At 39.5% G+C, this 20,083-nt stretch overlaps 1 non-coding gene across 1 annotated transcript; it reads left to right on the top strand.

The window, feature by feature from the left end:
• The first annotated feature begins 12,607 nt into the window (after positions 1 to 12,607).
• LOC148549174 (small nucleolar RNA R71) lies at positions 12,608 to 12,715 on the top strand. The gene has a single exon (XR_015897371.1). It is a non-coding gene; the product is annotated as a small nucleolar RNA R71 (small nucleolar RNA).
• The last annotated feature ends 7,368 nt before the right edge of the window (positions 12,716 to 20,083 follow it).

Genomic DNA, 20,083 nt, shown 5'->3' with positions numbered 1-20,083 from the left:
CTCTTTTTCCTGAAAAGGTTTTTTAATGAGGTGCCAAGCTAAGATCTACAAATTGCCCGACTTAGAGGGATAAAACACCCACATGTATATATCTACATTCTCTTTGAATAAAGTCTTAGATTTTCTACAAATTCTCAGGACGCATTAATCTGAAACACTAAAAATTCATCGCCCAATTATAAAGCTACAAGGTCAGCGAAAAGTGAAAATCAAATTCACTGCTCGATGACGATAAAGACCAAAGAAGATGAAAACCAAATTCATCAAAAGGTTGACCAAACGGGAACAAAACCTGATCTCTACAATGTCGGCAAAGATGAAAAAGTGACAAAAATAGAATAATGCAAGAAGTTATCGAAAGTGATCCATAGAAAGGACCTGACGAGGTCTTAATAAAATGGGTTGCTAAAAATAACTTAAAAGACAAGCCGACGTAAAGAAGTCGGACCAGTCGACCACAATAACCAAAGTCATAAAAAGTCAATCCCTGGAAAAAGGCTTGGCCAGCCCTAAAAAAGAGGATTACTAAAAATAACTTAGAAGGGACCGACGTAAAGAAGTCGGCCCCAAAATCAAAAAGTTATAAAAAGTAATCCCTGAAAGAGACCTGACAAAGGTCCAAGAAAGAGGATTACTAAAAATAACTTAGAAAGGACCGACGTAAGGAAGTCGGCCCCAAAATGAAAAAGTTATAAAAAGTAATCCCTGAAAGAGACCTGACAAAGGTCCAAGAAAGAGGATTACTAAAAATAACTTAGAAGGGACCGACGTAAAGAAGTCGGCCCCAAAATAAAAAAGTTATAAAAAGTAATCCCTGAAAGAGACCTGACAAAGGTCCAAGAAAAAGGATTACTAAAGATAACTTAGAAGGGACCGACGTAAAGAAGTCAACCCCAAAATCAAAAAGTTATAAAAAGTAATCCCTGAAAGAGACCTGACAAAGGTCCAAGAAAGAGGATTACTAAAAATAACTTAGAAGGGACCGACGTAAAGAAGTCGTCTCCAAAATAAAAAAGTTATAAAAAGTAATCCCTGAAAGAGACCTGACAAAGGTCCAAGAAAGAGGATTACTAAAAATAACTTAGAAGGGACCGACATGATGAAGTCGGCCTGACCAAGATGCCAAAATTAAAGGTAAATCCATGGAAGAGACCTAACAAAGGTCCAAACAAAATGGATTACTACAAAATAATTTCAGGCCGAGATAAAGAAGTCAGCCAACGGAAGGCATACGAGTTGGACCCTGAAATCCACAATCTCAAAAGAACCAAGCTACAAGTATGAAAATACAAAGGCAATCAAAAGAGGTCGGACAATATGGCTCCAACATTGCCAAGAAACCTAAAAGATATCAGACAGGTGCAGACACACATGTCATGAAAGGAACAAGTTATAATAATAACAAGATCTTAAGAGGCCACCAAAAAGTCAGCCCCGAGAGCTTGAGAAACTACTTTATTTTTTCAAAATAAGTTGCTAACAGAAAAGCAACTAAAGGTGTCCAGCAATTAGATATCACGAATTACAAAACATAAAAAATTTCAAAGCCCACAAGCTGGGCTATATACAAAAACATCCAAAGACAAATCATAGAGAGTTTCCAGTCACAACATCACGAGGTGAAGGAGGACGAGTCTGAAGAGGCACCGCATCTACCATCCCATCATCCCGGTTCAGGACCTGACAATCAGAATCCGACTCGGGATGACCAACCTCAGCTGAAGGAGTTGAAGAAGTCGGCGCAACAGAAGCTTTGGCGGCGGGCACAGAAGGAGGTTCGACATCATCATCATCAAGTTTATCAGGGACAATTTTACCGTCCTTCACGATGTTGTCCAAGCTGAAGAGAGTAAGGTCGAGCTCGGGTGCAAGAACCCTGTAATAACCCTGATTTTCAAGTACGCGAGATCTTTTCTGAAAGTACAGATTTCTCCGGAGGATCAGTAAGGGGAGAGCCTCTGATATATCATCAAGTATCTCAATCCTCATTGTCATTATGCCATGTTTAAGCTAGGACCTCTTTTGAGGCAAGCTTGATAACGCAGTCACGAAGAACCTAGTTTTTGAACCGTAACGGTTAGGAGTTTTGATTATGTTTTTCGTAAATAGTCTCAGTTTGACGAACCGGACTCGGTTCATGAGAGAGGAGAGATAATAGGATAATATTATCATTATATTAGTATTAGAAGATGCTTGAATGATATTATAACGTTACCTGGTCTGTTTTAGTTAAAAACAGAAAATCGGTTTAACCGGGTTCACAGTTTACTGGTGCAGCTTAGCACCAGCACTCTCTGATGACTTTAGCAATGCTAAGGCCTCATCATACATGTTCTATTCTAAAATTAAATATGTTACTAGTGTCATTTATGTTAGTAGCTCAAAAAATAATTTTTTAGAGATGTTTTTACGAGTGTTCCGATACATCTAGTTTTAGTAGTTATACACCTGAGATATTTTAATATTATTTTAACCCACCTCCAAGCCAACCAATCACAACTCACCTTACACCTCCAAGACCTCCAAGACTGTCTCATTTAATCATTTTGGCCGGAAATTACAAGAGAGAAAAGAGAGAAACTTTCATGACACTTAAATCTTTAAAGCTTGATTTCTTCTGAACTAAAACTCAAATCAAAACTCCGATTTCACAAAAATGATCCTCTCTTCATCCTCTACATAACCATATAACATATCAAGGCTATAAATAAGGTGAGATGGCTGTCTCCTTCCCTCTTCAATTAGGTTTTCAAGGAAACATGCTTAAACAAGTGTTTTCTTGATGTTCTTCCTTAGATCTCTTGCTTAGCTTGACTTGTGGGCCAAAGATCTTTGATTTGCTGCACGTTTAAGATGAGGATAACCTTTCTAAGATGCTTCTGAAGTTCGTTTAATTGATGGTTTAGAGTTTTAAAGTTGTTCTTGATGTGATTTAGGAGGAAAAAGTGCTTAAGGACCACCTGAAAGTATAACCGAATTAGGAGCAGCAAAACCAGGTAGGGTTTGACGAATTTAATCTTGATTGATTGTGTTTGAGTTGTGTGATTATGATATGATTTGGCTGTGCTTGAAATTGGTTGTTTATATGAGTAATTCTTGTTGAAATTTTGGTGAAAATTTGATGAAATTTGATGATATTCAACTTTGAACTCATGTTCTTTATGGCTGCTGAAAAAACGAACCCTAATCCTTAAATTGGGGTTCAATTTGTGTTGAAATCATGTGGAAAGATGGGATTTTAGTGGCTGGGAATTTATTATAAATTTTGGTAAAAATTGGTTGCTGAAAAGACTAAAAAACGGGTAAAAACAGAGAAAGAATCTGAAGAATATACGAAGAACACGAAGAACACTTTGAGTGTGGTGAAGAACATTGAAGAACACCTTTTAGATCTTAGAAAGGGAAAGGAAGTAAATATTTTTTTGTTTGAGGGGTTATTTTATAATTTCTAAAAGTTAGGGTGGTTAAAGTAGAAATATTAAAAGTTACGGGTGGTAAAAAGTGAATTTATAAAGTAAAAGGTTAAAGGAAGGTAATTTTCGAAAATATATTAATAAAATAATAAATAATAATAAAATATTAAATAATAATATTTAATTAAAAATAATATTTTAATAAAAATAATAAAATAATGCGAAAAAGGCAGTTTTCTGTAAAAGATTTAGAAAGACAACTTTAAGCGCAAAATCTCATAATTACCTTCATAAAACACTTAGGGAGTGGTAAGAACATATTAGTGAGGCAAAGTTAAAAGAAAGATAAAAGTCGAAGAAAAGTCTATAAAGTTTTAATGACAGAAAAACAGACAGAGATTAGTGAACGAACTAGGGCAACATAGTTAGTTCTTGAGTTGCGACTAGGGTTAGGTATTATATGAAAAGTTAAACTGTTTCATTATAGACTTAATGAACCTATACTTGGGACAAGCTAACTATTCATACAGAAATTTACATAAGCTTTAAATATATACGTTAAGCAGAGAAATCAGAGCAGAATAGAGAAATACAGAGAACAGAGTAATCGGAGTAGAGTAAAGAGATAAAGAGAAGAAGGGTAACATAGATATAAAGGAATGAGTAATAAGAGAAAAGCAAAGAGATACAGAGAACAGAGTAATCAGAGCAGAGTAAAGAGATACAGAGAAAAGAGATATAAAGAGAAGAGTAATATAATAGAGATATTTATATATATATTAGTTGCTTGATACAACCCAGATATATATATATATATATATATATATATATTAGTTGCTTGATGCAACCCAGAGCTATATTTATATATATATTAGTTGCTTGATGCAACCCAGAGCTATATTTATATATATATTAGTTGCTTGACGCAATCCAGAGCTATATTTAATACATATTAGTTGCTTGATGCAACCCAGAGTTTCTGTAGGGATACTAAGTTACCTACAGCCATTTTCTGATTTCCCAGAGCAGAGCAGAGTTTTCTACGTTAAGCAGAGGCCGTCTCGAATGAGAGGCTATTACTATCCTTTAGGAATGGAAAATCGTATCTGGAAAATCGGGATTACTCGTGACTAGATAAATGTTGCGATTGCGGGTAGCCAACCGACACATGAGCTCATGGCCTGCACTAGGGCTAGACATGCATCATTCTTGTCTGCACATCATTCTCTGTTGCATTCCTTTCTGTGTGTGATCTATTTTTTTATGTTTGTTTGCTTGTATGCTATTTCTATGTTTTATTTTTTTGTATTCTTTTGTTTGTGTTCTGCTTTCTATTGTCTCTACTTTCTCTTTCTATCTTTATCTTTTGTTTATTGCTTCGCTATATTCTATTATTCGTCTGCTAATCGACCCCAAATAAATGAACGTAACTAATAACCCCGACCCTACTAAGAACTCCCCAGTTCTTACCCCCTTCTCTCTCTTCCCCCATCAGATATAGACGGGCAGGATATTCTATAAAGTCGAAGACCTATACATTTACGAGGATCCAGTATACTATGGTTACTACATTTTGAGTGCAGAGCCTCGTATGAGACGTTACGCGTTACAAAAATGTCCCTTCCAACATTGTTTGTATGGCTCGCTTTTTGATCCTGACGCTCCCTATGACTTTCCCTTATCCTGGCCACACCCTAACGTACCTGGACATCCTTTTCCCGATGTTCCCGGACACCCTATATCAGCTCAACCCTTGAATGAGGTGGCACCTGAGCCTATCATTCCTGACGAGTGCGAGTTAGCTGGTGACTACGTACCTGTGATACCACCAGAGTGGGACATTCCCCCTGTGCTGATCCCTGACTTTCCACAACCTGATGAGCCGGCACTACCAAATGATAGGGTAGCTCCGATATACGCGAACAGACCTGTGCTCACGAATGGTTTTGTACATAGTGATAGCAGTGCTTCTGGTGGGTCAGAGGGTATAGATGTAGCTGCAAACGAGGAGGAGGAGGAGGATCCTGAGATAGAGATAGAGCAGGATGAGGAGATGGGTTAGCCCCATGACGATCTTCCGAACTGCCACATGTAGATATAGTCTGACAACAGTAGGGGCATTCTTTTGATGACACTCTAGTCTGACATTATCTGTTAGTTAGTCTCTCATTTGTGTTAGTACACCCGAGAGCTAGGAGCTGTAGAGTTGTTAGGCTAGCCTGGGTGCCAGTTTAGCGGCTTTTTGTATGGGCCAGGCCCTGGGAGTGTCATGTATATATTAGCTACGTAGGATGATGAGGATGTGAACTAACTTGATCTTTGTAAACGCTACCTGTTTTGATATAGTGTTCATGATGTATATTATCAGTTGTGTTTCTATGTTTCCTTATGCTTCCTTATTATTTCTATCAATGTATGCTTGTTTATTTCACCTTATATTCCGCAACGATATAAAAAAAAGTTACTCGTAAAATTGGCATCGCTCTAACAAGGAACAGGATCATATATTAAATAATAGTTAATAATTAGGAAGAACAAGTTGGTAACACTTGGCTTCTTGTATGACCATGGCACATTGGGAGTATGTCTGCTTGTTTATTTCACCTTATCATCCGCAACGATATAAAAAAAGTTACTCGTAAAATTGGCATTGCTCTAACAAGGAACATGCTCATATATTAAATAATAGTTAATAATTAGGAAGAACAAGTTGGTAACACTTGGCTTCTTATATTACCATGGCATACTGGGAGTTGGGTCGTTACAAACCCGAACCTGCTCCTTCATGTTCTCATAAGCAGCATTTCGGCTGCGTACAAGGTGATCCTGGAGCTCAGCATAATCAGCTCGGGTAGACTCCAAATCCTTCCTGAGACGCATCATTTCCCTATAGGTCGTGACATAGCTCTCCTTGTGCTTCAACGCCGTATCTTCAGCCAACTTTGCAGAAGCCTCCAAGGCAAAAGAACTAGTCTTTTCACCCTCCAACTCTTTCTCCAACTTGGTCACCTTCAACTCAAGCTCCTCCTTCAAACCCTTCATCCGGTTGAACTCTAACTTAGCCTCCTCCATAAAGGCCTTCGTAGCATGAATGGGAAGATCCTGGGCAGTCCGATATAAAACCGCCCCCATGTGTGCCATCTTGATGCTGCTCCGAGTAATAAAGTCCAAATGGCAAAGAAGAGAAACATCGTCAGTAGGGATGGTACCATAAGGACCAATTTGCTAATCCACAAACTCAACAGCATCAAAGTCAGGGGCATCAAGGTTAAAGGGCTCAGCTGTCTTTTGTTTTTTCGGAGGAGGAGTGCCAGAGGTAGCAACAGAAGCCTGTGGAGGATCAACCAAACGAACCCGAGGAGTAGGGATCATCCTCCTCGGTCCAGGAGAACTCGGTACGGATGGCTTTGACAGAACCTGAGAAGACCCTTCCCCAGCCACCTTGGCTGAGATGTTCTGAGCCGCAGTAGCCTTCCTCGCCTTCTTAAAGGCCTTCATAGAGTTATTGTTTTTGGCCATCTCTTAAAAACAAAAATCAACCATAAAAATAGGTTACAAACTAGAAAAATAAGAAAGCAAAGTAAAAACAAGAGCAAAATATATTAATCACTACCCAGCTCAGCTCGGAGAAGAGAGGGATTCCCTAGGAATTTCTTTGTATCAAGATGGGGAGGTGGTGCACGAAATTGTGATCCCTGGTAATGACTCCAAAAACTTGGTGCTCTAATCTTAATTCATAATTTGTCACAACTTCGATACAACTAACCAGCAAGTGCACTGGGTCGTCCAAGTAATAAAACCTTACGTGAGTAAGGGTCGATCCCACGGAGATTGTTGGTATGGAGCAAGCTATGGTCATCTTGTAAATCTCAGTCAGGCGGATATCAAATGGTTATAGAGTTTTCGAATAATAATAATAAATAAACAGAAAATAAAGATAGAAATACTTATGTAAATCATTGGTGAGAATTTCAGATAAGCGTATAGAGATGCTTTCGTTCCTTTGAACCTCTGCTTTCCTGCTGTCTTCATCCAATCATTCCTACTCCTTTCCATGGCAAGCTTTCTGAAAGGCATCACCGTTGTCGATGGCTACATCCCATCCTCTCTGTGAAAAAGGTCCAAATGCTCTGTCACGGCACGGCTAATCATCTGGAGGTTCTCGATCATACTGGAATAGGATTCACCCTTCTTTTGCGTCTGTCACTACGCCCAGCACTCGCGAGTTTGAAGTTCGTCACAGCCATCCCTTCCCAGATCCTACTCAGAATACCACAGACAAGGTTTAGACTTTCCGGATCTCAGGAATGGCCATCCATGGGTTCTAACTTATACCGCGAAGATTCTAATATCTCAGACTCGGTCCTCTGTATTAGATATCTAAGAGATACTCATTCTAGCTTGTTTGCATGTAGAACGGAAGTGTTTGTCAGGCACGCATTCATAAGTGAGAATAATGATGAGCGTCACATAATCATCACATTCATCATGTTCTTGGGTGCGAATGGATATCTTAGAAGCGGAATAAGTTGAATTGAATATAAAACAGTAGTACTTTGCATTAAATCATGAGGAACAGCAGAGCTCCACACCTTAATCTATGGAGTGCAGAAACTCTACCGTTGAAAAATACATAAGTGAAAGGTTCAGGCATGGCCGAATGGCCAGCCCCCACGATCTAAGAACTATACGTCCCAAGATGTCTAATACAATAGTAAAAAGTCCTATTTATACTAAACTAGTTACTAGGGTTTATAGAAGTAAGTAATTGATGCATAAATCCACTTCCGGGGCCCACTTGGTGTGTGCTTGGGCTGAGCTTGAAGTTTACACGTGCAGAGGCTTCTTTTGGAGTTGAACGCCAAGTTGTAACGTGTTTTTGGCGTTCAACTCTGGTTCGTGACCTGTTTCTGGTGTTTAACTCCAGACTGCAGCGTAGAACTGGCGTTCAATGCCCTTTTGCATCATCTAAACTCGGGCAAAGTATGGACTATTATATATTGCTGAAAATCCCTGGATGTCTACTTTCCAAAGCCATTGAGAGCGCGCCATTTGGAGTTCTGTAGCTCCAGAAAATCCACTTTGAGTGCAGGGAGGTCAGAATCCAACAGCATCAGCAGTCCTTCTTCAACCTCTGAATCTGATTTTTGCTTAAGTCCCTCAATTTCAGCCAGAAAATACCTGAAATCACAGAAAAGTACACAAACTCATAGTAAAGTCCAGAAATGTGAATTTAACATAAAAACTAATAAAAACATCCCTAAAAGTAACTAGATCCTACTAAAAACATACTAAAAACAATGCCAAAAAGCGTATAAATTATCCGCTCATAACAACACCAAACTTAAATTGTTGCTTGTCCCCAAGCAACTGAAAATTAAATAGGATAAAAAGAAGAGAATATACTATAAATTCTAAAATATCAATGAAACATAGCCCCAATCAATGAGCGGGACTTGTAGCTTTTTGTCTCTTGAATAGTTTTGGCATCTCACTTTATCCATTGAGGTTCAGAATGATTGATATCTATAGGAACTCAGAGTTCAGATAGTGTTATTGATTCTCCTAGTTCAGTATGTTGATTCTTGAACACAGCTACTTTATGAGTCTTGGCCGTGGCCCTAAGCACTTTGTTTTCCAGTATTACCACCGGATACATAAATGCCACAGACACATAACTGGGTGAACCTTTTCAGATTGTGACTCAGCTTTGCTAAAGTCCCCAATTAGAGGTGTCCAGGGTTCTTAAGCACACTCTTTTTTGCTTTGGACCTTAACTTTAACCGCTCAGTCTCAAGTTTTCACTTGACACCTTCACGCCACAAGCACATGGTTAGGGACAGCTTGGTTTAGCCGCTTAGGCCAGGATTTTATTCCTTTAGGCCCTCCTATCCACTGATGCTCAAAGCCTTGGATCCTTTTTATTTACCCTTGCCTTTTGGTTTTAAGGGTTACTGGCTTTTTGCTCTTGCCTCTTGGTTTTAAGAGCTTTTGGCTTTTTCTGCTTGCTTTTTCTTTTTCTATTTTTTTTTCGCCATTTTTTTCTGCAAGCTTTGTATTCAGTGCTTTTTCTTGCTTCAAGAATCATTTTTATGATTTTTCAGATTATCAAATAACATGTCTCCTTGTCATCATTCTTTCAAGAGCCAACATATTTAACATTCATAAACAACAACTTCAAAAGACATATGCACTGTTCAAGCATTCATTCAGAAAACAAAAAGTATTGTCACCACATCAATATAATTAAACTAAGTTCAAGGATAAATTCGAAACTCATGTACTTCTTGTTCTTTTGAATTAAAAACATTTTTCATTTAAGAGAGGTGATGAATTCATAGGACATTCATAACTTTAAGACAAAGTTACTAAATACTAATGATCATGTAATAAGACACTAACATAGATAAGCACTTAACATAAAGAAAACGAAAAACAGAAAATTTGAGAACAAGGAATGAGTCCACCTTAGTGATGGTGGCGTTTTCTTCTTGAGGAACCAATGATGTCCTTGAGCTCTTCTATGTCTCTTCCTTGTCTTTGTTGCTCCTCCCTCATAACTCTTTGATCTTCTCTAATTTCATGGAGGATGATTGAGTGCTCTTGATATTCCACCCTTAGTTGTCCCCAATAATTGTGTGGAGGAAAATGTATCCCCTGAGGTATCTCAGGGATCTCTTGATTTGCAGTTAAATGTTCTACCACTGAGCTATAGACCCTTGAGATGAATCTCTCCATCTCCTATGACTCGGAGGTGGAAGCTTTTGTCTTCCCTTTCCTCTTTCTAGAGGTTTCTCTGGCCTTAGGTGCCATCAATGGTTATGGAAAAACAAAAAAAGCTATGCTTTTACCACACCAAACTTAGAATGTTGCTCGCCCTCGAGCAAAGGAAGAAAGAATAGTAGAAGAAGAAGAAGATATGGAGGTGTGTTGATGGTTTTGGAGGGGAATTGGAGGTGATTGGTGAAGGGTTCTTGGGAAAGGGTGATATAGGATTATGAGGAGGTAAGGTAAGTGGAGGTATGTGGGGATCCTGTGGGGTCCGCAGATCCTGAGTTGTCAAGGATTTACATCCCTGCACCAATTAGGCATGTAAAATGCCTTTGCATGCAATTCTGGCGTTTAAACGCTGAATTGATGCTTGTTCTGGGCGTTCAACGCCCATATGCAGCATATTTCTGGCGTTGAACGCCAGCTCCATGCTTGTTTCTGGCGTTCAGCGCCAGCTCCATACTCTGTTCTGGCGTTGAACGCCAGCCAGATGCTTCTTACTGGCGTTTGAACGCCAGTGAGTCCTTCCTCCAGGGTGTGATTTTTGTTCTGCTATTTTTGATTCTTTTTTTAATTTTTTGATTTAGTTTGTGACTCCACATGATCATGAACCTAATAAAACATGAAAGAACAATGAAAATAAAAATAAAATTAGATAAATAAAAATTGGGTTGCCTCCCAACAAGCGCTTCTTTAATGTCAATAGCTTGACAGTGGGCTCTCATGGAGCCACACAGGTGATCAGGTCAATTTTATAGACTCCCAACACCAAACTTAGAGTTTGGATGTGGGGATTCAACACCAAACTTAGAGTTTGGCTGAGGCCTCCCAACACCAAACTTAAAGTTTGATTGTGGGGGCTTTATTTGACACTGTACTGAGAGAAGCTTATCGTGCCTCTTTTCCATGTTTACAGGATGATAACCTTGTGCTTTAAACACAAGGGAGTCCCCATTCAATTGAAGGACTAATTCACCTCTGTTAACATCAATCACATCTCTTGCTGTGGCTAGGAAGAGTCTTCCAAGGATGATGGATTCATCCTCATCCTTCCCAGTATCCAGGATTATGAAATGAGCTGGGATGTAAAGGCCTTCAACCTTTACTAACACGTCCAGTACTTGTCCATAAGCCTCTTTTCTTGATTTGTCTGCCATCTCTAATGAGATTCTGGCAGCTTGCACTTCAAAGATTCCCAGTTTCTCCATTACAGAGAGTGGCATGAGGTTTATTCTTGACCCAAGGTCACATAGAGCCTTCTCAAAGGTCATGGAGCCCATGGTATAAGGTATTAAGAACTTTCTAGGATCCTGTTTCTTCTGAGGTAATCTCAGTTGATTCAGATCACTCAGTTCATTTGTGAGCAAGGGAGGTTCATCTTCCCAAGTCTCATTACCAAATAATTTGGCATTTAGCTTCATGATTGCACCAAGGTACTTGGCAACTTTCTCTTCAGTAACATCCTCATTCTCTTTAGAAGATGAATACTCATCAGAGCACATGAAAGGCATAAGGAGGTTCAATGGAATCTCTATGGTCTCTAGATGAGCCTCAGATTCCTTTGGTTCCTCAAAGGGAAACTCCTTGTTGATCACTGGACGTCCTAGGAGGTCTTCCTCCTTGGGATTCACGTCCTCCCCTTCCTCCTTGGATTCGGCCATGATGGTTATATCAATGGCCTTGCAATCTCTCTTTGGATTCTCTTCTGTATTGCTTGGGAGAGTACTAGGAGGGGTTTCAGTGATCTTCTTACTCAGCTGGCCCACTTGTGCCTCCAAATTTCTAATGGATGACCTTGTTTCATTCATGAAACTTAGAGTGGCCTTAGATAGATCAGAGACTAAATTTGCTATGCTAGATGGATTCTGCTCAGAATTCTCTGTCTGTGGCTGAGTGGATGATGGAAAAGGTTTACTATTGTTAAACCTGTTTCTTCCACCATTATTAAAGCCTAGTTAAGGCTTTTGTTGATCCTTCCATGAGAAATTTGGATGATTTCTCCATGAGGGGTTATAGGTGTTTCCATAAGGTTCACCCATGTAATTCACCTCTGCTATTGCAGGGTTCTCAGGATCATAATCTTCTTCCTCAGAAGATGCCTCTTGAGTACTGTTGGCTGCAGCTTGCATTCCATTCAGACTCTGAGAAATCATATTGACCTGCTGAGTCAATAGTTTGTTCTGAGCTAATATGGCATTCAGAGTATCAATTTCAAGAACTCCCTTCTTCTGAGGCGTCCCATTACTCACAGGATTCCTCTCAGAAGTGTACATAAACTGGTTATTAGCAACCATGTCAATAAGTTTTTGAGCTTCTGCAGGCGTTTTCTTTAGGTGAATGGATCCACCTGCAGAAGTATCCAATGACATCTTAGCTAATTCAGACAGACCATCATAGAATATATCCAGGATGGTCCATTCTGAAAGCATGTCAGAAGGACACTTTTTGGTCAGTTGCTTGTATCTCTCCCAAGCTTCATAGAGGGATTCACCTTCTTTCTGTCTGAAGGTTTGAACATCCACTCTAAGCTTACTCAGCTTTTGAGGAGGAAAGAACTTGGCTAAGAAAGCCGTGACCAGCTTATCCCAAGAGTTCAGGCTATCTTTAGGTTGAGAATCCAACCATATTCTAGCTCTGTCTCTTACAGCAAAAGGGAAAAGCATGAGCCTGTAGACTTCAGGATCTACTCCATTAGTCTTAACAGTATCATAGATCTGCAAGAATTCAGTTAAGAACTGAAAGGGATCTTCAGATGGAAGTCCATGAAACTTGCAGTTTTGTTACATCAGAGAAACTAATTAAGGTTTAAGCTCAAAATTGTTTGCTCCAATAGTAGGGATGGAGATGCTTCTTCCATGTGAATTGGAATTTGGTGTAGTAAAGTCACCAAGCATCCTCCTTGCATTATTATTATTTTCGGCTGCCATATCCTCTTCTTGTTCGAAAATTCCTGTAAGGTTGTCTCTGGATTGTTGTATTTTAGCTTCTCTTAGTTTTTTTTTCAGAGTCCTTTCAGGTTCTGGATCTGCTTCAACAAGAATGTTCTTGTCCTTGCTCCTGCTCATGTGAAAAAGAAGAGGACTAAAGATACTGGGGATCCTCTTTACCACAGTATAGAGGTTTCCTTGTGTGAGTAGAAGAAAAGAAGAATAAGAATGTAGAAGAGAAGAATTCGAACTCAGAGGAGAAGAAGGAGTTCAAATTTTGGGTGAAGAGAAGTGTTAGTAGATGAATAAATAAATAGAAGGAGATGAGGGAGAGGGAATTTCGAAAATTAATTTTTTGAAAAAGAGTTGATGATTTTCGAAAATTAAAGGAGAATTAAAATTAAAATTTAAATTTAAACAATTAATTAACTAAAAAGAATTTTTTTTTGAAAAAGAGGGAGGCATTTTCGAAAATTAGATAGGGATAGTTAGTTAGGTAGTTTTGAAAGAGATAAGAAACAAACAAAAAGTTAATTAGTTAGTTGAAACAAATTTTGAAAATCAATTTTTTAAAAGATAAGAAAATAAGAAGTTAGAAAAGATATTTGAAAAAGATATAATATGAAGAGGTATGATTAAAAAGATATGATTTTGAAAAAGATAAGATAAAAAGATATTTTTGAAAAGATATGATTGAAATTAGTTTTGAAAAATATTTGATTTTTAAAATCAAAATTAATGACTTGACTCACAAGTAATTACAGTAGGGATGGTACCATAAGGACCAATTTGCTGATCCACAAACTCGACAGCATCAAAGTCAAGGGCATCAAGGTTAAAGGGCTCAGTTGTCTTTTGCTTTTTTGGAGGAGGAGCGCCAGAGGTAGCAACAGAAGCCTGTGGAGGATCAACCAAACGAACCCGAGGAGTAGGGATCATCCTCCTCGGTCCAGGAGAACTCGGTACGGATGGCTTCGACAGAACCTGAGAAGACCCTTCCCCAGCCACCTTGGCCGAGATGTTCTGAGCCGCAGTAGCCTTCCTTGCCTTCTTAAAGGCCTTCATAGAGTCATTGTTTTTGGCCATCTCTGAAAAACAAAAATCAACCATAAAAATAGGTTACAAACTAGAAAAATAAGAAAGCAAAGTAAAAACAAGAGCAAAATATGTTAATCACTACCCAGCTCAGCTCGGAGAAGAGAGGGATTCCCTAGGAATTTCTTTGTATCAAGATGGGGAGGTGGTGCACGAAATTGTAATCCCTGGTAATGGCTCCAAAAACTTGGTGCTCTAATCTTAATTCATAATTTGTCACAACTTCGATACAACTAACCAGCAAGTGCACTGGGTCGTCCAAGTAATAAAACCTTACGTGAGTAAGGGTTGATCCCACGGAGATTGTTGGTATGGAGCAAGCTATGGTCATCTTGTAAATCTCAGTCAGGCGGATATCAAATGGTTATGGAGTTTTCGAATAATAATAATAATAAATAAACAGAAAATAAAGATAGAAATACTTATGTAAATCATTGGTGAGAATTTCAGATAAGCGTATAGAGATGCTTTCGTTTCTCTGAACCTCTGCTTTTCTGCTGTCTTCATCTAATCATTCCTACACATTTCCATGGCAAGCTTTCTGTAAGGCATCACCGTTGTCAATGGCTACATCCCATCCTCTCTGTGAAAAAGGTCTAAATGCTTTGTCACGGCACGGCTAATCATCTGGAGGTTCTCGATCATACTGGAATAGGATTCACCCTCCTTTTGCGTCTGTCACTATGCCCAGCACTCGCGAGTTTGAAGTTCGTCACAGCCATCCCTTCTCAGATCCTACTCGGAATACCACAGACAAAGTTTAGACTTTCCAGATCTCAGGAATGGCCATCCATGGGTTCTAACTTATACCACGAAGATTCTAATATCTCAGACTCGGTCCTCTGTATTAGATATCTAAGAGATACTTATTCTAGCTTGTTTGCATGTAGAACGGAAGTGTTTGTCAGGCATGCGTTCATAAGTGAAAATGATGATGAGTGTCACATAATCATCACATTCATCATGTTCTTGGGTGCGAATGGATATCTTAGAAGCGGAATAAGTTGAATTGAATATAAAACAGTAGTACTTTGCATTAAATCATGAGGAACAGCAGAGCTCCACACCTTAATCTATGGAGTGCAGAAACTCTACCGTTGAAAAATACATAAGTGAAAGGTTCAGGTATGGCCGAATGGCCAGCCCCCATGATCTAAGAACTAGACGTCCCAAGATGTCTAATACAATAGTAAAAAGTCCTATTTATACTAAACTAGTTACTAGGGTTTACAAAAGTAAGTAATTGATGCATAAATCCACTTCCGGGGCCCACTTGGTGTGTGCTTGGGCTGAGCTTGAAGTTTACAAGTGCAGAGGCTTCTTTTGGAGTTGAACGCCAAGTTGTAATGTGTTTTTGGCGTTCAACTCTGGTTCGTGACGTGTTTCTGGCATTTAACTCCAGACTGCAGCGTAGAACTGGCGTTCAACGCCCTTTTGCGTCATCTAAACTCGGGCAAAGTATGGACTGTTATATATTGCTGGAAAGCCCTGGATGTCTACTTTTCAACGCCATTGAGAGCGCGCCATTTGGAGTTCTGTATCTCCAGAAAATCCACTTTGAGTGCAGGGAGGTCAGAATCCAACAGCATCAGCAGTCCTTCTTCAACCTCTGAATTTGATTTTTGCTCAAGTCCCTCAATTTCAGCCAGAAAATACCTGAAATCACTGAAAAATACACAAACTCATAGTAAAGTCCATAAACGTGAATTTAACATAAAAACTAATAAAAACATCCCTAAAAATAACTAGATCCCACTAAAAACATACTAAAAATAATGCCAAAAAGTGTATAAATTATCCGCTCATCAGGAGGCTCCCCCCAGTTCTCCTCCAACACGGTCACAAAGGCTTGCTCAACTTCATCCAACATATCCCAAGTATACCTAGACACCACTACATTCTTTTGCCACTCTAAAGGAAAACTAGGCTCGCCATTCTCATCCAAAAAGAAAGCCCGGGATCCTTCAACAGCTCGAACTTTGAACAGATAATTCTTAAAGTCACGAAAAGATTCATCATACATGGGAAAAACTTTGTGCCCTTGGGCAGCACGAAAAGATACCCAGGCAGCTTTCTTCTTAGCCACCTCAGGCTTGGTCAAAACAAAGAGGTAAAGAAAAAGGGTCTGAGATGGTTCAACGTTAAACTCTTTACACAGTAATTGAAAAATCTTAATAAAACCCCAAGAATTTGGGTGAAGCTGGGAGGGAGATACATTGCATGACCACATCAAATTGGTCTCAAAAGGAGTAAAAGGGAAAGTAATGTTCATCTTGCTGAAGAAATAATCGTAGGCATAAAAGAAAGGGCGCTCCCCCTGGACCGAGGTCGGGAAACAAACCCTCTCATCAGAATCAGGCGCTACAAGCTCATAATCCTTCTCCTGGGATCAACTACTACAAATCCTATGATGTTTCCTCAGTTCTATGCAGTACTCAGCATTTACTACAGAAACATACATCAACACAAGGGAGTCCAGCCAGTCGGACATACCCTCAGGAACCTTGGAAGACGTCTCAACAATATTTTTACGAGAAGACATGGCCAACTAGTCCTACAAATAAGAAAAGAAAATGGATTACTAATCAAAACAACTTGGACAAACATGACTTGGGGCAATACAAGCAAAAAAAAGGAAAACTCCAAGACACACAACAAAGTCTAGGGGCATCCTTTGGAGGCAAAGACAGAGAAAGGACCCAGTAAAACTCCTGGCAAAGAAAAATTCCCTTCCAGCCAAAACGACAATACGAAGAAGAAAATTAAAGTTATCCCCACAAAGAATAAACCTTCTTTTAATCAACACTCTGAAAAAAAGTAACCTCGAACTATAGTTTCAGTCTACAAAGCAGAGAAACTACCAAGCAATATGCCAAAGTAGAAATCATCAAAATCATAACCCTTTTACAAGAATCAAGCAAAGCCATTACCCCAGAATAGCTACAAAATCAGAGGGCAACAAAACATGCAAAGCCTGGAAAAAGCCTCAATCAATCAAGAGAAATACCAGGAGTACGCATAAAGACGAAAAGGAAGCCAGAAAAAATACAGTGACGAACAAGCACAAGAGTACAAAAAGGTTCAAGCTTTCCAACATACACTCAGGCAAAATCAAAGCTTTACCAAAAAATGAGAACAATGAAAAGAAGAACCAACCTGAACAAAGGGGAAAACTTCGAAGAGATTGAAGACGGAGAGACGGAATCGCCTTTCGAGCAAAGAAAAACACCAAGAATCACCAAATGACGTCACGGAAAGAAATGCAAAAATGCAAGTCTCAAGCAAAAACTGAAAGTGAGAAAGAAAAAGGGAAGTTACAGCAAAAGAACAGAGAAGAGAAACTGTTTTTGTGAAAAGTTCAAAATGAACGAAGAAACGGAGCATTAAAAGAATTAATGTGGTTATTAAACCCTCGCACATTCCCAAAGTAAGGAGATGCGTGTTTTCAAAAGAATAAAAATTCAAAAAAAAAAACGTTCCGCATTCAAAGGAGAACTCTACAAAGAAGAAGTCGACAAAATGCTCGAGTTCGGCTGCACCAGAGAAGGATCGAAGTCCTAAAACTAAGACTCAACCTCAAAAGAAAGACCGAGCTCGAGCAGGGGCATTGTTTATACCCTGGGACGAGCTGTCCGACCTGGGATGTTTAGCGACAAGGCGACCGACCTCTTCAGGTCAGACTATCCAACCTCTTCTCAAAGAGCTCGACCAAATTGCCAGGAAAGCCCAATAAAGGGCCCAGATAGAGGAACACGACCCAAATCCAAAGGCATCCCAAGCCTATAGAGATAAGGGCGGTTCCCTTGAAGATAAGATGACTTCACTCAAAGATAAGATAAGATAAGATAACTATCTTATCCCCAGAAAGGTCATCCTCTACTATTATAAATACACTGGAGTACCCAGGTATAACTCATACTCTGATTCTATAATATACTTGCTTAATACCCTTGCTAACTTAAGCATCGGAGTCCCTTGCAGGTACCACCACCCTCCGGTGATGAAGGATCAGCAGCATAGCCAATCCAACAAGTCAGACACGGCCGCTCCGGCCGCCATCCACCTGCTGGATACGTCAACTCCGACCAGTACAGAAGATCTCGTCCGAGATCAACCTACAGTTTCAGGTAACCCTCGGAACAGGTACTGACCGACCTCCTCACACTTAAAGTTTCGCACCGTCCTCGGTGCCATCAGTCAGGAACAAAGAGGGGTTGGTAACAGCATCTCCACAGTCGGGATCGTCATGGCTCCGGTGCTGGTAGGTGAGATGGAGTTCGGAGTGTTTGGTTCTTCCTCAGGTGGGTGGTTGCCAACAATCAGCTCCTTGAGGTATGTAAATCGGCGCTTATTACGGCGCTCCATTCGCCTTGCCTGCCGGTCAAGCCGGTCCAATCTCTGAAGTATCTGAAGGAGCAGCTGATTTGTTGAAGGTGCTTGTGATGTGGAAGGAGAAGGAATATTTCTGGCTGGGTCTGCAGTCCGGCTGGTAGTGGCTGCTGGGGTCTGATGTACTTCCTGTTGGGGACATACTGATCATCTCGCAGAATTATGGTCTTGGTGTCCCAGCTCTGTAGGAGACTCCGGCTGCTGAGACTAGATTTGAAACCAAGGCGGGAAAGGGTAGGTTGCTTGCGATCTGTATGTGTCCCATGGTGTGCCGGAGTGATAAACCCTGATTTTGTGGTTTATCTTGTGCTTAATTTGGGGGATTTTATCACCTTTTTCCATGTTTATTCAATGAAATAGCATGGTTTTGTAATTCTCCCTTAATTTGCGCTTAATTGTGAAAACATATTTTTTAGGCCTTAAAATAGCTAAATTTAATTTACTTTAATTTCATTCGATGCCTTGATGTGTTTGTTAAGTGATTTTAGGTTTATAAGGCAAAGATTGGATTGAAGGAATGAAGGAAAAGCATGCAAAGTGGGAGAACTCATGAAGAAATGAAGGAACCGCAAAGCTGTCAAGCTTGACCTCTTCGCACTCAATCAACCATAACTCGAGCTACAGAGGTCCAAATGAAGCAGTTTCAGTTGCCTTGACGTTCAGGGATGCGTACGCGCACATGACGTGCACACACCGATGGATCATCATGGGTCCATTTTGGGCAACTCGTTGGGGGCAATTTCTGAAGCATTTTGGGCCCAATCCAACTCATTTTTGATGCTATTGAACCCAAGGATTGAGGGGGAAATGAACCAAGTAGTCATAGCTTAGTTTTCATCATGTTTTAGGGTAGAATTCTAGAGAGAGAAGCTCTCTCCTCTCTCTAGATTTAGGATAGAAATTAGGGTAAAGTTAGGTTAATCACTGATAAACCCATATTTTATGATATATATTGTGCTCAATTTAAGTGATTTATTCAACCCTTCACCCACTTATTCATGTAAATTGTATGGTTTTACTTTTCCTTCCTTATTATGTGATATATGTGAAAAACATGTTTCTTATGCTTTAAAAATAATTATTTATTATTACTATTTTATTTTTCTTATCATTTAACATACTTGTTCCTTACTTTCAAAATCCCCAATTTACAAGACTCATAACCAATAATAAGAACATACTTCCCTGCAATTTCTTGAGAAGACGACCCGAGGTTTAAATACTTCGGTTATCAATTTTAAAGGGGTTTGTTACTTGTGACAACCAAAACGTTTGTAAGAAAGGTTGATTACTTGGTTTAGAAACTATACTTGCAACGAGAATTTATTCTAACTTCTAAACCATCAATCTTCAGTTCTTCAATGATCGTCCGGAGGATGCTTCATGACTCCATTCAGATTGAAGATTACTACTCGGCCATCTATTTCAAAAGAGTATGTTCCTGAAAAAGCATCTAATTTGAACTTTGAGGTCTTCAGGAATGGTCTT

This window comes from Arachis ipaensis, chromosome B8 (assembly GCF_059453495.1).
Source record: "Arachis ipaensis isolate K30076 ecotype BB chromosome B8, ASM5945349v1, whole genome shotgun sequence".
In the NCBI taxonomy this organism is placed as follows: Eukaryota; Viridiplantae; Streptophyta; class Magnoliopsida; order Fabales; family Fabaceae; genus Arachis; species Arachis ipaensis.
This window is presented reverse-complemented; position numbering and strand designations above follow the sequence as displayed.